This window comes from Microcaecilia unicolor, chromosome 10 (assembly GCF_901765095.1).
Source record: "Microcaecilia unicolor chromosome 10, aMicUni1.1, whole genome shotgun sequence".
Taxonomy (NCBI): Eukaryota; Metazoa; Chordata; class Amphibia; order Gymnophiona; family Siphonopidae; genus Microcaecilia; species Microcaecilia unicolor.
Window position 1 is genome coordinate 208,468,352 of NC_044040.1, and position 12,179 is coordinate 208,480,530.

A 12,179-nucleotide genomic window follows, 5' to 3' on the forward strand; every position below is an offset into this window, starting at 1 on the left:
ATACATGAATAACCTAATCAACCTTCCTGCAAGGAACTTCCCGTTCATTCCTAAACCTCCATTATCCTACCTGCAACAGCCTCTTTAAGCAAGGATTTGAAGGATGGGCAGGGAGGGGGCCTGGCGAATGGGCTCAGGGAGTTTATTCCAAGCATGAGGTGAGGTGAGGCAGAAAGGGCGGAGCCTGGAGTTGGCGGTGGTAGAGAAGGGTACTGAAAGGAGGGATTTGTCTTGAGAGCGGAGGTTACGGGTAGGAACGTAGGGGGAGATGAGGATAGAGAGGTGCATTTGTAGGTTAGTAGTAGTAGTAGCAGCAATAGCCTCAAGTATAAACCTACTTACGCTACCTCCTTTTCCTTTATCAGCACCAGATTATGGAATGGTCTACCAGAAGCTGTCAAAAGATCACCTTAACTTCAGGAAATGACTCAAGACCAGCTTATTCAAGAAAGCCTACTCCCAGGATCCAACATAAATCCTAAAGTCCTCCAAATAGACTATTTTAGACTCTTTCTTTCTTTCCCTTTTCCCTCCTTTCAACTTGTCCTTCTAAACTCTCTGTTTACCACAATATATTGTAATTGATTAATAACCGGGTTGGCGATTGCCTTTTTGGTTTAATGTAAGTCACAAAGAGCCTGCAAACATGTGGGAAAATGTGGGGTATAAATTTTATTTATTTTTGTTACATTTGTACCCTGCGCTTTCCCACTCATGGCAGGCTCAATGCGGCTTACATGGGGCAATGGAGGGTTAAGTGACTTGCCCAGAGTCACAAGGAGCTGCCTGTGCCTGAAGTGGGAATTGAACTCAGTTCCTCAGGACCAAAGTTCACCACCTTAACCACTAGGCCACTCCTCCTCCACTGTTGCTACTATTAGAGATTCTACATGGAATGTTGCTATTCCACTAGAAGTCGGCCCTTGCAGATCACCAATGTGGCCGCGCAGGCTTCTGCTTCTGTGAGTCTGACGTCCTGACTCACAGAAACAGAAGCCTGCGCAGCCTTCTACATGGAATGTTGCTAGTGGATAGCAACATCCATGTAGGATCTCCAATAATAGCAACATTCCATGTAGAATCTCCAATAGTAGCAACATTCCATGGTAGAATCTCCAATAGTATCTATTTTATTTTTGTTACATTTGTACCCTGCGCTTTCCCACTCATGGCAGGCTCAATGCGGCTTACATGGGGCAATGGAGGGTTAAGTGACTTGCCCAGAGTCACAAGGAGCTGCCTGTGCCTGAAGTGGGATTCGAAACTCAGTTCCTCAGTTCCCCAGGACCAAAGTCCACCACCCTAACCACTAGGCCCTCCTCCACAAATAAATAAAATAAATAAATAAAATCCTTTTGTTGGATCCACATACAAGTTCAGATATGTGCACATTCAAGAACAACCCAAGCCAGAATCACACCCCGTTGTGACACGTCCCAAGCATCCTTACCCTACCTATTAAGCCACAGCCACTGCAGGGGAGACAATGGATGTGGACCAATATTACCACCCCATCTCCTGCACAGCCACATCGCTCATACAGCCCTGCACACATCTTAGTAAAGGAGCCCTTTGCTTTTTCATGAAATCCAGCTTGAACTGTTGAAGTAATATTTCTCAAGTTTTGAATGTGTTTAGTGAATGATGCCACAGACATTTGTCCCCTGTGTGTGCGCCTCCAGAATTTGATACTATGTGGCGCTTACGGGGGGAAACAGCTGCCAATGAAATGTATTAACATCTGTTCAACAAAATAGGACAGATCCGGAAACAAATGGAAAAATTAATCAGGCAGAGAATTCAAAGCTAATGTGCAATCACTATTATCTTCAACCAGCCCAGTACTGGGATAATTGTCTTCCATAGTTGTGAAATAAAATGCCAGTATTTGTTCTGAAGTGTTACTGTTCAGCTCAGATGGGTTTCTGGTTTACAGCTTGATTGGGAAACAGGACATTGCATTTCAAAGGCTTTGAACTCAAAGCATGGCACTAGATTGGTTAAATTGGAAACATCTGTGTTGGGTTTACCAAATGCCTTTCTAAAAATACACTAAAGGAATCCAGTAACACCACAGAAGAAAATAAAACACGAGATGTACTATAGATGAACTAGAAGTGTCCTGGAAGATAGATGGTCAGACGTGAGTTATTGAGGCTAATATACAACACACACATGAAAATATTTGGAGGAGGGGCAATAAACGATTTTACACCAGTAAATACATTTGCCTGTGGGATGAAAGGGGTAGGATTAGGTCAGGGAAGACCGCCTAAATTTTCAAAGGAAAACACCATGGGAAGTTTTGTTTGAAAATTGGAATACTTTGTACTTGTGTCACATGAAGGGGCATATTTTCGATAGTGCATCTAAATCGGTATTATGGATGCGACCAGTGAGCACATGGACCGCAGCTGGAGCTGCAGCAGACAAGTCCCCTGGGCTCGCACAAGCAGGAGACTAGGCAAGGAGAACTAAGGCAGGAACTGAGGCAAGGCTGGAACAAGGGCCAGACAAGATAAAGCAGGACAAGACAAGGACTAGACTAAACAAGGCAGGACAAGACAAGGCTAGGCTAGGCTAAGCACATCTAGACAAGACAAGGCAGGAACCGGATCCAGATGAGGCAAGGTAAAGCAAGGCAACAGGGCTAGAACTGAATCCAGACCAGAAACAAGGCAAGACAAGGAAACAAGGCTAGAACTGGGTTCAGACAAGGCAGAGTGAAGCAGGGCAAGAACTGGATCTAGACATAACTACAGGTCAGAAAAGACTGGGCAAGGCTAAACAGGACAAGGACTGGATCCAGGACAGGACAATTAAAGTAAGACAGTGGGACTAGAACTGGCACCCAGACAGGACAAGGCAAGACAATGAACTAGGCTAAAACTGGGTCCAGACAGGCAGTACAAGGGCAAGGCATGAACTGGATCCCACAAGGCAACAAACAAGACAGACAAGGCAGGGACTAAAGACAAAGGCAGGGCAGGGCAAGGAGCTTGGCAGGAACTCAGAGGGCAAGGCAGGCAGGGCTTGGAGCTAGGCAAGAACTCAGAGACAAGGCAGGGCTTGGAGCTAGGCAGGAACTCGAGACAAGGCAGGGCATGGCGCTAGGCAGGAAGTCAGAAACAAGGCAGGGCTTGTAGACTGGCAAGAACTCAGAACCAAGGCAGGGCATGGCAGGAACTCAGAGACAAGGCAGGGCTCAAGCTTGACAGGAATTCAGAGACCAGGCAGGGCTAGAACTTGACCTGGATCAGGACCAGGAACAAGATTGAAGCAGGATCAGAGCAGGAACAAGGCTGGAACAAGACCATGGCAGGACCAGGCAGAACACAAAGACACACAGCAGGAAGGCCCCATTGCAATAGTCCCAAGGAAATGTAGGGGCCTTCCCTAAACACCTGCCAGACCAGAGGCTGAACACGTCAGGCGTCTGGAACTGCAGCACACTGCCCCTTTAAGGGTAAATCTTCAGCCCACGTGCACACCTTGGGAACCTCCTTGATGACAACACACCAGAGAGACCACCATGGGACCAGGCTGAAGCACCAAGGAACAGCGCAGAACCCAGCCTGATGACCCCATGAGGTCACAAGAGTAAGTGGGGACGTGGGTCACGGTGGGAGCCATGAGAGTCAGACTTTAGATGTTTTGTGGTAAATGTACCAAATCCAAATAGGAAATAGATCCATTTTTGAAAAAAAGAAAAACGTCTATATTTTTTTTTTTCAGAAATACCATTTTGAACAAGGTTTTGTGCGTTTATCTTTTTAGGCCATTTTTGGAAAAAAAAAAACCCACAGAAGTTAAAACGCACAAAATCAAACCATTGGGATGTAGGAAGGGGCCAGCATTTTTAGCATACTGGTCCCTCAGACATCCAAGGAGAGCAATGGGGCACCCTAGGGGTAGGGTTACCATATGGCTCCAGAAAAAGGAGGACGGATTGAGCCAGCCGGGTTTTACTTCCATTGCTTGCAACAGCAATGGAAGTAAAACCCGGCTGGCTCAATCCGTCCTCCTTTTTCTGGAGCCATATGGTAACCCTACCTAGGGGGCACTGCTGTGGACTTCATATAAATGCTCTCATGTACACATCTTACCGTTGCTCCCTTATCTTGTCTGCTGAGCCCTCCAAAACCCACCCAAAATCCACTATCCCCAACTGTACACCACTACAATAGCCCTTATGGGTGAAAGGGGCACCTATATGTGAGTACCAGGGGCCTAGCCAGACTTCGGCGGGAGGGGAGTCCAGAGCCCGAGGTGAGGGGGCCCATTTTAGCCCCTCCCCCTGCCACCACCAACTTTGACCCCCCCCCCTGCTGACGACCCTCTCGACCCCCCTCCCGCCGCCAACCCTCCCCCGCCGTCGCCTACCTTTGCTGGTGGGGGACTCCAACCCCCGCCAGCTGAGGTCCTCTTCTTCCTTCGTTCTCTGAACCTAGCGAGCTGCATGTTGTACGGCAGCTTGGCAGCGAGAGGGGGGGTTGAGAGGGTCATTGGCAGGGGGTCTAGGGCCAAATCTACGGGGGCCCTGGCCCCACGTAGCTATGCCCCTGGTGGGTACAGTGGGTTTCTGGTGAGTTTTGGAGGGCTCACAGTTTCCACCACAAGTGTAACAGGTAGGGGGAGGTATGGGCCTGGTTCTACCTGTCTACAGTGCACTGCACCCACTTCTAGACTACTCCAGGAACCTGCTTTCTCTTCTAATGGACCTGACTATAACATCTGAGGCTGTCATAGAGGCTGGTCAGTACTATTTTTATTCACATTTTGCGGGGTGGAAGGGGGGGGGGGTCATCCCTGAATCCCTCCAGTGGTCTGATCATTTAGGGTACCTTTTTGTATCTTATAGTTAGACAAACAGGTCTAGACCAAAACGAAGTTTTTGCCTTAGACGTTTTGGCTTTGTTCCATTATGGCTGTAAAATGTCCAAGTGTTAGGCACACCCAAAATCTCACCTTCAAAACGCCTCCAACACGCGCCCCCTTATGATTCGAATGCACTGCAGAAGAAAAGCATTGATAGACATCTGCAAAACAGTTTTTGAAAATACTGATTTGGGTGTTTTGAGAAGAAATCCTTCCAAATGGTGCTTTATGGACCTTTTTGGACGGTTTTTCTCTTTCACCTCACAGGACCCAGGCTTCAAATAAGAAGTGAGCCTGGGCTTCTTTCCTGCTTTCATCCTACTGACTGGACTCCACCGCACCAGATGGCAACAACCTGATTGGTCCCATGTAAGATCCCCTGGACTGATTGGGCTCTACATCTATCTCTCCCACCGCACCTTCAGAGTTCACTCTCATGGATCTTCCTCCACCCCTATCCCCCTATCTGTTGGTGTTCCCCAGGGATCGGTCCTTGGACCCCTTCTCTTCTCATTCTACACCTCTTCCCTGGGCGCCCTGATCTCATCTCATGGTTTCCAGTATCATCTCTATGCTGATGATACCCCGCTATATCTGTCACACACCAGACATCACCGCAGAGGACTCAGGCCAAAGGATCAGCCTGCCTATCTGACATTTGCTGCCTGGATGTCAACCGCCACCTGAAACTGAACATGTCCAAGACCGAGCTCATCGTCTTTCCACCAAAACCCACGTCTCCATCTCAGTTGATAACACCCTCATCCTCTCCGTCTCATCTGCCCGCAACCTCGGAGTCATCTTTGACTCCTCCCTCTCCTTCTCTGCGCATATCCAGCAGATTGCCAAGACCTGCCGCTTCTTCCTCTTTAACATCAGCAAAATTCGCCCTTTCCTCTCTGAACACACCACCCGAACTCTCGTCCATGCTCTCATCACCACTCGCCTTGACTACTGCAACTTACTCCTCACTGGCCTCCCACTTAGCCATCTATCCCCCCTTCAATCTGTTCAGAACTCTGCGGCACGTCTCATATTCCGCCAAAACCGATTTACTCATATCACCCCTCTCCTCAGGTCACTTCACTGGCTTCCAATCAGATACCGCATTCAATTCAAGCTTCTCCTTCTTACCTACAAATGCATTCAGTCTGCTGCCCCTCACTACCTCTCCTCCCTCATCTCCCCCTATGTTCCCGCTCGTAACCTCCGTTCACAGGACAAATCCCTCCTCTCTGTACTCTTCTCAAACACCGCCAACTCCAGGCTCCGCTCATTCTGCCTCGCCTCACCCTATGCTTGGAACAACCTTCCTGAGCCCTTACGCCAAGCCCCAGCCCTGCCCATCTTCAAGTCTTTGCTTAAAACCCACCTCTTCAATGCTACATTCGGCACCTAACTCTTACCGTTCACTAAATCTAGACTGCCCCAATTTGACCGCCCCTATCGGACTGTCCGTTCACTTGTCTCTTAGATTGTAAGCTCCTTGAGCAGGGACCGTCCCTCTATGTTAAATTGTACAGTGCTGCGTAACCCTAGTAACGCTTTAGAAATGTTAAGTAGTAGTAGTAGTAGTAGTACATCTATATATATCCTACAACTTCTAGTACACTTACTCTTCAGATAGGTTTCGTGTCAGAACTCTGAGTGCCATGTCATCTGCTGACCTTTTGGAATTGGAAGTTTGCATATTTATTGGCTATGAGCCTGTTCTGCCTGTTCCTGGACTCTGCCTCTGCCTCCCATATGGATTTTGCATTTTTCTGGTTCTTCTACTGCTCCCTACCCTGTTTGATACCTGGTGTCCACTCTGCTAGAACATCTGTAGTGTATAGCCTGGCAGTTTCTGAATATCGGAGGCCTGAACCCAAAGGGAAAAGGAGGTTATTATAGGTGAATGTGCACCCCACTGACACCATGTGTTCCACAGGACGTGGGCCCAACTGTGACAGCTGGTGGATATGCACGTTTTATAGGCAGCTGTGCTTTGCTTTGGTGGCAAAACACTACGTTTTGGCACTATACCTCACCATCAAACACCTCACAATGAGTCCTTGATGAAGCTACCATTGCCGATTCTTGACCTCAATCACACCAGCCCATAGGCGGTCGGTTTGGGGAGGCTAAAGGGGGCGGGGTTAGGGGTGGAGCTTAAATCCATAATTGTCTGATAACACACAGAAAAAAAATAAATAAATAAAAATAAAAGTCACAATTAATACCTTTTATTAAATTTAGATATTAGATATGTATCATATGTCAAAGAATAAAGTGGTTGCTCAAAGCATATTCTAAGCACAATCGCTCAACTGCAAAACACTATGCACAACTTGTGCAAAAACACACTCAGAACCTTATTGTACCATAAATATTACACTGGGCAGAACCAAATATACCACCCATACGGAAAATGCAGACCGTCAACAATATGAAACAAGGGATCATATCATCACAATTCTCATGTAGAGCCACAAAACACCCTAATTCATGTTTAATGTGGGATAAAAATGCCATAAATAAGTAAATAAATAAATATAATCTTTAATGTTGAGCACCTGATTCTCAAAGTGGACATATTCCAAACACTATAATGAAAATAAAATGATCTTTTCTACCTTTGTTGTCTGGTTGTCCGATTCTGCTGCTATCTGTTCTCAGTGCAGGTCAGGAAGTCATCCTCGTTAAATATCTCCCTGACAACCCAGCCAACCCCCCCTCCCCCTGCTCTCCCAGCAGTAAGTAAACAAACCATAAACCAATTTCTACAATTGGCTACACAAGGCTAGAGGGCTTTTCACTGCAGCTCCTGCTGTGAGGATGGAGGTAAATCAACAATTTAAACCTCTCAGAGCACAGCAGGGGAGGCTTAGCCTGTCCAAGCCTCTTATACCGGGTGCCTATGCACCAGCCTATGTGTGACATATCAGCAGACCCCTGAGGCAGGCGACTACGCCGAAACACAGTCCCATGTCGGGTCCTAGCTGTTTATGCCTAGCTATTGCTAATAAACTTTTGGACTGCATCAGTCTCTTCTTTTGGAAGACCCTCAACAATCCTACTTCTCCTTTCCCAGATGTGTAAACTGCCCATGTGGTTTTATTACTGCCCTCTTTATACATAGCAAATTAAGGGGCCCTTTTACTAAAGCTTAGAGTGCGCTAACAGAATTAGCGTGCACTGAATGCAAAGAAGCCCATTTTATACCTATGGGTTTCTTTACATTTATCATGCGCTAAGCTTTAACAAAAGGACCCGTAAACAACATTTTTAGCATGCAACTTAAATTTGCACAGGTTTTGCTGCACAGACCCCACAGCAAGTGAAAAGGATGAAAATAAAACCCTTTTTTAAAGTCACCATTTGTGAACTTACTTTGCATCCACTCACACCAACCTCTCCCGCCTCTTCCACCCTCCACTTGAGACTAATTTGAGTGTTTCATTGACCAGAATTGGCACATGAAGGCACACAGACTCATGAGAACAAATGAAACTTTAATCTGAAAGGAAACTTAGAAGTCGCAAGCAGTTATGAATATGTACATCAAGAGCAAGGAGCTCCTTTCATATCTGAACATTTAGATCTTTGAAATCTCTTGGTACATCTAACTTGAATGTGTCACTGCATCCACATAGATTCATGTACTTTGAAGGCAGTGTTGTGCTCGGTGTAACTTGACGGTGCTCAGGGTACATTATTAAAGATGGGTTCTGGAAGCTGGCCAGAGCTCAAGCAGAAACAGGAATTACTTTAACAACTTAAAGTGGAGAAGGTATTGTGTTCAAAAGTTACAGTCTGTCAAGAGGGTTATTGTAAGCAAAATCAACATAGGTCTTTACTTTTCTGAGTCAGAAAGGGAGCTTGGTAAAATGGGTAGCTCTTTATGCCTTTCCCCTTTAACCATGTGATGCCTAGGGTCAATCTTTACAAACAGGAAAGAGAAAAGCCAGAATGTGCAGGAGGCAAAGGGTTAAACGTGGGTAACCCGCTAAGAATGGTGGTTAGGGTGGTGGACTTTGGTCCTGGGGAAACTGAGTTCGATTCCCACTTCAGGCACAGGCAGCTTCCTTGTGACTCTGGGCAAGTCACTTAACCCTCCATTGCCCCATGTAAGCCACATTGAGCCTGCCATGAGTGGGAAAGCACAGGGTACAAATGTAACAAAAATAAAATAGATACTATTGGAGATTCTACATGGAATGTTGCTACTATTGGAGATTCTACATTCTGCAGGACGTCAGACTCACAGAAGCAGAAGCCTGCGCGGCCACATTGGTGATCTGCAAGGGCCGACTTCTACATGGAATGTTGCTATTCCACAAGCAACATTCCATGTAGAATCTCAAATAGTAGCAACAGTGAAGGAGTGGCCTAGTGGTTAGGGTGGTGGACTTTGGTCCTGGGGAACTGGGTTCAATTCCCACTGCAGCTCCTTGTGACTCTGGGCAAGTCACTTAACCCTCCATTGCCCCATGTAAGCTGCATTGAGCCTGCCATGAGTGGGAAAGCACAGGGTACAAATGTAACAAAAATAAAATAGATACTATTGGAGATTCTACATGGAATGTTGCTATTCCACTAGCAACATTCCATGTAGAAGGCTGCGCAGGCTTCTGTTTCTGTGCAGGACGTCTGTGTACGTGCAGGACGTCAGACTCACAGAAGCAGAAGCCTGCGTGGCCACATTGGTAATCTGCAAGGGCCGACTTCTACATGGAATGTTGCTAGTGGAATAGCAACATTCCATGTAGAATTGCTAGTGGAATAGCAACATTCCATGTAGAATCTCAAATAGTAGCAACAGTGGAGGAGTGGCCTAGTGGTTAGGGTGGTGAACTTTGGTCCTGGGGAACTGAGTTTGATTCCCACTTCAGGCACAGGCAGCTCCTTGTGACTCTGGGCAAGTCACGTAACCCTCCATTGCCCCATGTAAGCCGCATTGAGCCTGCCATGAGAGGGAAAGCACAGGGTACAAATGTAACAAAAAAAAAGTCAGAATGTGCAGGAGGCAAAAGGGGTTAAACGTGTGTAACCCGCTAAGAACCTTAAGTGCTCATTCTTCTTTTTGGTTGTTTTCTGTTGATGTGGTTTTGGCGCTCCTTGGAAAATAGTTTCTCCTTTTTAAGGTTTACTTTCCAGTAACTCCTGTACTTTTGGAGTTACAAAATAGAAAAAAAACAAAAAAGTGCCGTCAACATTTGTTCAGGGTTCTCTCACATCCAACCCTGTATCAGCATTTTCTCATTTCTCATAGTCCTGAAGTCTACAGTTGCCTAATGTATATAGCAGAACGTAATAAAGACTATCCTAAATCTCTGGTAAATAATAGAAATATCACTCTGCTAGAACCAGGATTTCCAATACCTAATAAATGCACACGCTAATTTATTTTTCGAAGTAGTGCCAAAATGTTGATATACATATCTCTATATATAAAAGGCACCACCAACGTTCTAAATGAAGCCTCCAGCCGGAAGTGTGAAGGGGAGAGATATCCGGTTTCCCCATGAGTGTCTGCCCCGCCCTCGTTCTCTCTGTAACACAAACACAGGACAGCAGGAAACCTAACACTGAAGGACTCCACTCAGAGGGGGGGAGGGGACAGACAGCACAGGGGAAGGGAGAGAGGGCAGAGGGCAGGTACACACACACTCCCACATGCACACTCTGAAGAAAACCTTGCTAGCCCCCGTTTCATTTGCATCAGAAACGGGACTTTTTTACTAGTTTTTATATATTTTTTAGAGTACCCTCAGATAATCCCACTATTTCGGGCACACAGAAACACTGTCGCCTAGTGGTGTAGCACTTCTTTTATCGGGTTACTCATATTTTGTGTAATTAAAACACCAAGTACGTGCTTACGAGCTGGTATCCTCACCCAACTCTTTAAATAATGTGGCTTCTAAACCAATTCCTGTGTAAAAAAAAACTAACTTTTTGTTGGTTTATAAAATTGTGTAAGCCAGCATCAACATTCATACATGGCAATACTGTCAAAACCCAAAGAAATCAATTGGCACTTACCTTGTTTTTTTTTTCTTTTTTCTTTTGTGCTGTCTCTTCAATGCCTCGCCATATTCAAAGGCTAAATATGCAAATGATAGCCTTCCCCTGAACACGCCCGACTCCGCGGGTTTCAGAAAGTTCTTTCATCAGGGACTAGGGTTAAGGCGAACCTCTGAACCATATTACATGAAGTCTTCACTTGCTTCCTCCTCTGTCACAGGGAACTCCTCCGCTTCCATGGGCTGGGTACTCTAAAAAATATATAAAAATCTGTACATCAACATTTTGGCAATACTTTGAAAAATAAATTAGCATGTGCGTTTATTAGGTATTGGAAATCCTGGTTCTAGCAGAGTAATGTATATAGCAAACATCAACTTCACATGCCGGGGCCTTTAATCTCCTTTCAAAGAAGTAGGGAGACTCCTGTGAAAAGATGTGCTCTTCTTGCCCAAACTGGTGCTGCACTGAATCCCAAAAAGATTATTTTTACAGACATTTCCTGAGCAGGTTTACCTGCCCATACGGGGGTCGCATGGAAATCCATTCCTGGCGAATGTGCTAGATAGCGGTGACATTCTCACTCACCATAAAACAAGATGAGCTGCCAGATGCACAAAGGTCCCAAAAGAATCAATCTGTAGCTCCACGTCTGTAAAAATTACCTATTTGGACACACAGTACAGAGGGATTCCCAAAGCGAATCGCAAGCAAATGAGCTGGTCGCTGCTTTTGCAATCAGCTCATTTGCTTGCGATAGAGGGGGAAGCCAGTCGGTCAGCTGAGCAAGCTCAGAACAGCCAATTGCTAAGTGTGGCTGCTCTGAGCGTGCTCAAAGCGACGCTTGTATACGGCTTTCATACATGCAAAGAAGCTGCATGTATGAAAGTCGGCTTTTTTTTTTTCTGTTGTGCTCGGCAGACAGTGAGAGAAAGAGCATGCCTCTAGACCAGGGGAGAGAGACCCACACAGCACGTGCACACTGCGCCCACCCTTTTAGTGAGGAGACAGAGCAACATGAGACGGCAGGCCTATGTCCAGCCTCAGCTCAAACAAAGCTCTGGCAATGCAAGTCTCAGCTTCGGCCCATATGTGCTCCATTTTACAAATGATGGGGGCCCAGGGAAGACCAGCAACCATTTGGGGCATTATGTGGACACTTATTTTGGACATGATACTATGAAACCCTCTGATCAGTGTGCTGCGGTGGCTAAGAAAGCAAATAGAATGTTAGATATTATTAGGAAAATAATGTAAAATAAAAACGAGGATGTTTTAATGCCTTTGTATCG

General features: G+C 46.0%; 1 pseudogene; it reads left to right on the top strand.

Annotated features, from left to right (window-relative positions):
- The window catches only part of LOC115478382, a 118,933-nt pseudogene that overhangs the window by 44,402 nt on the left and 62,352 nt on the right, over nucleotides 1-12,179 (top strand).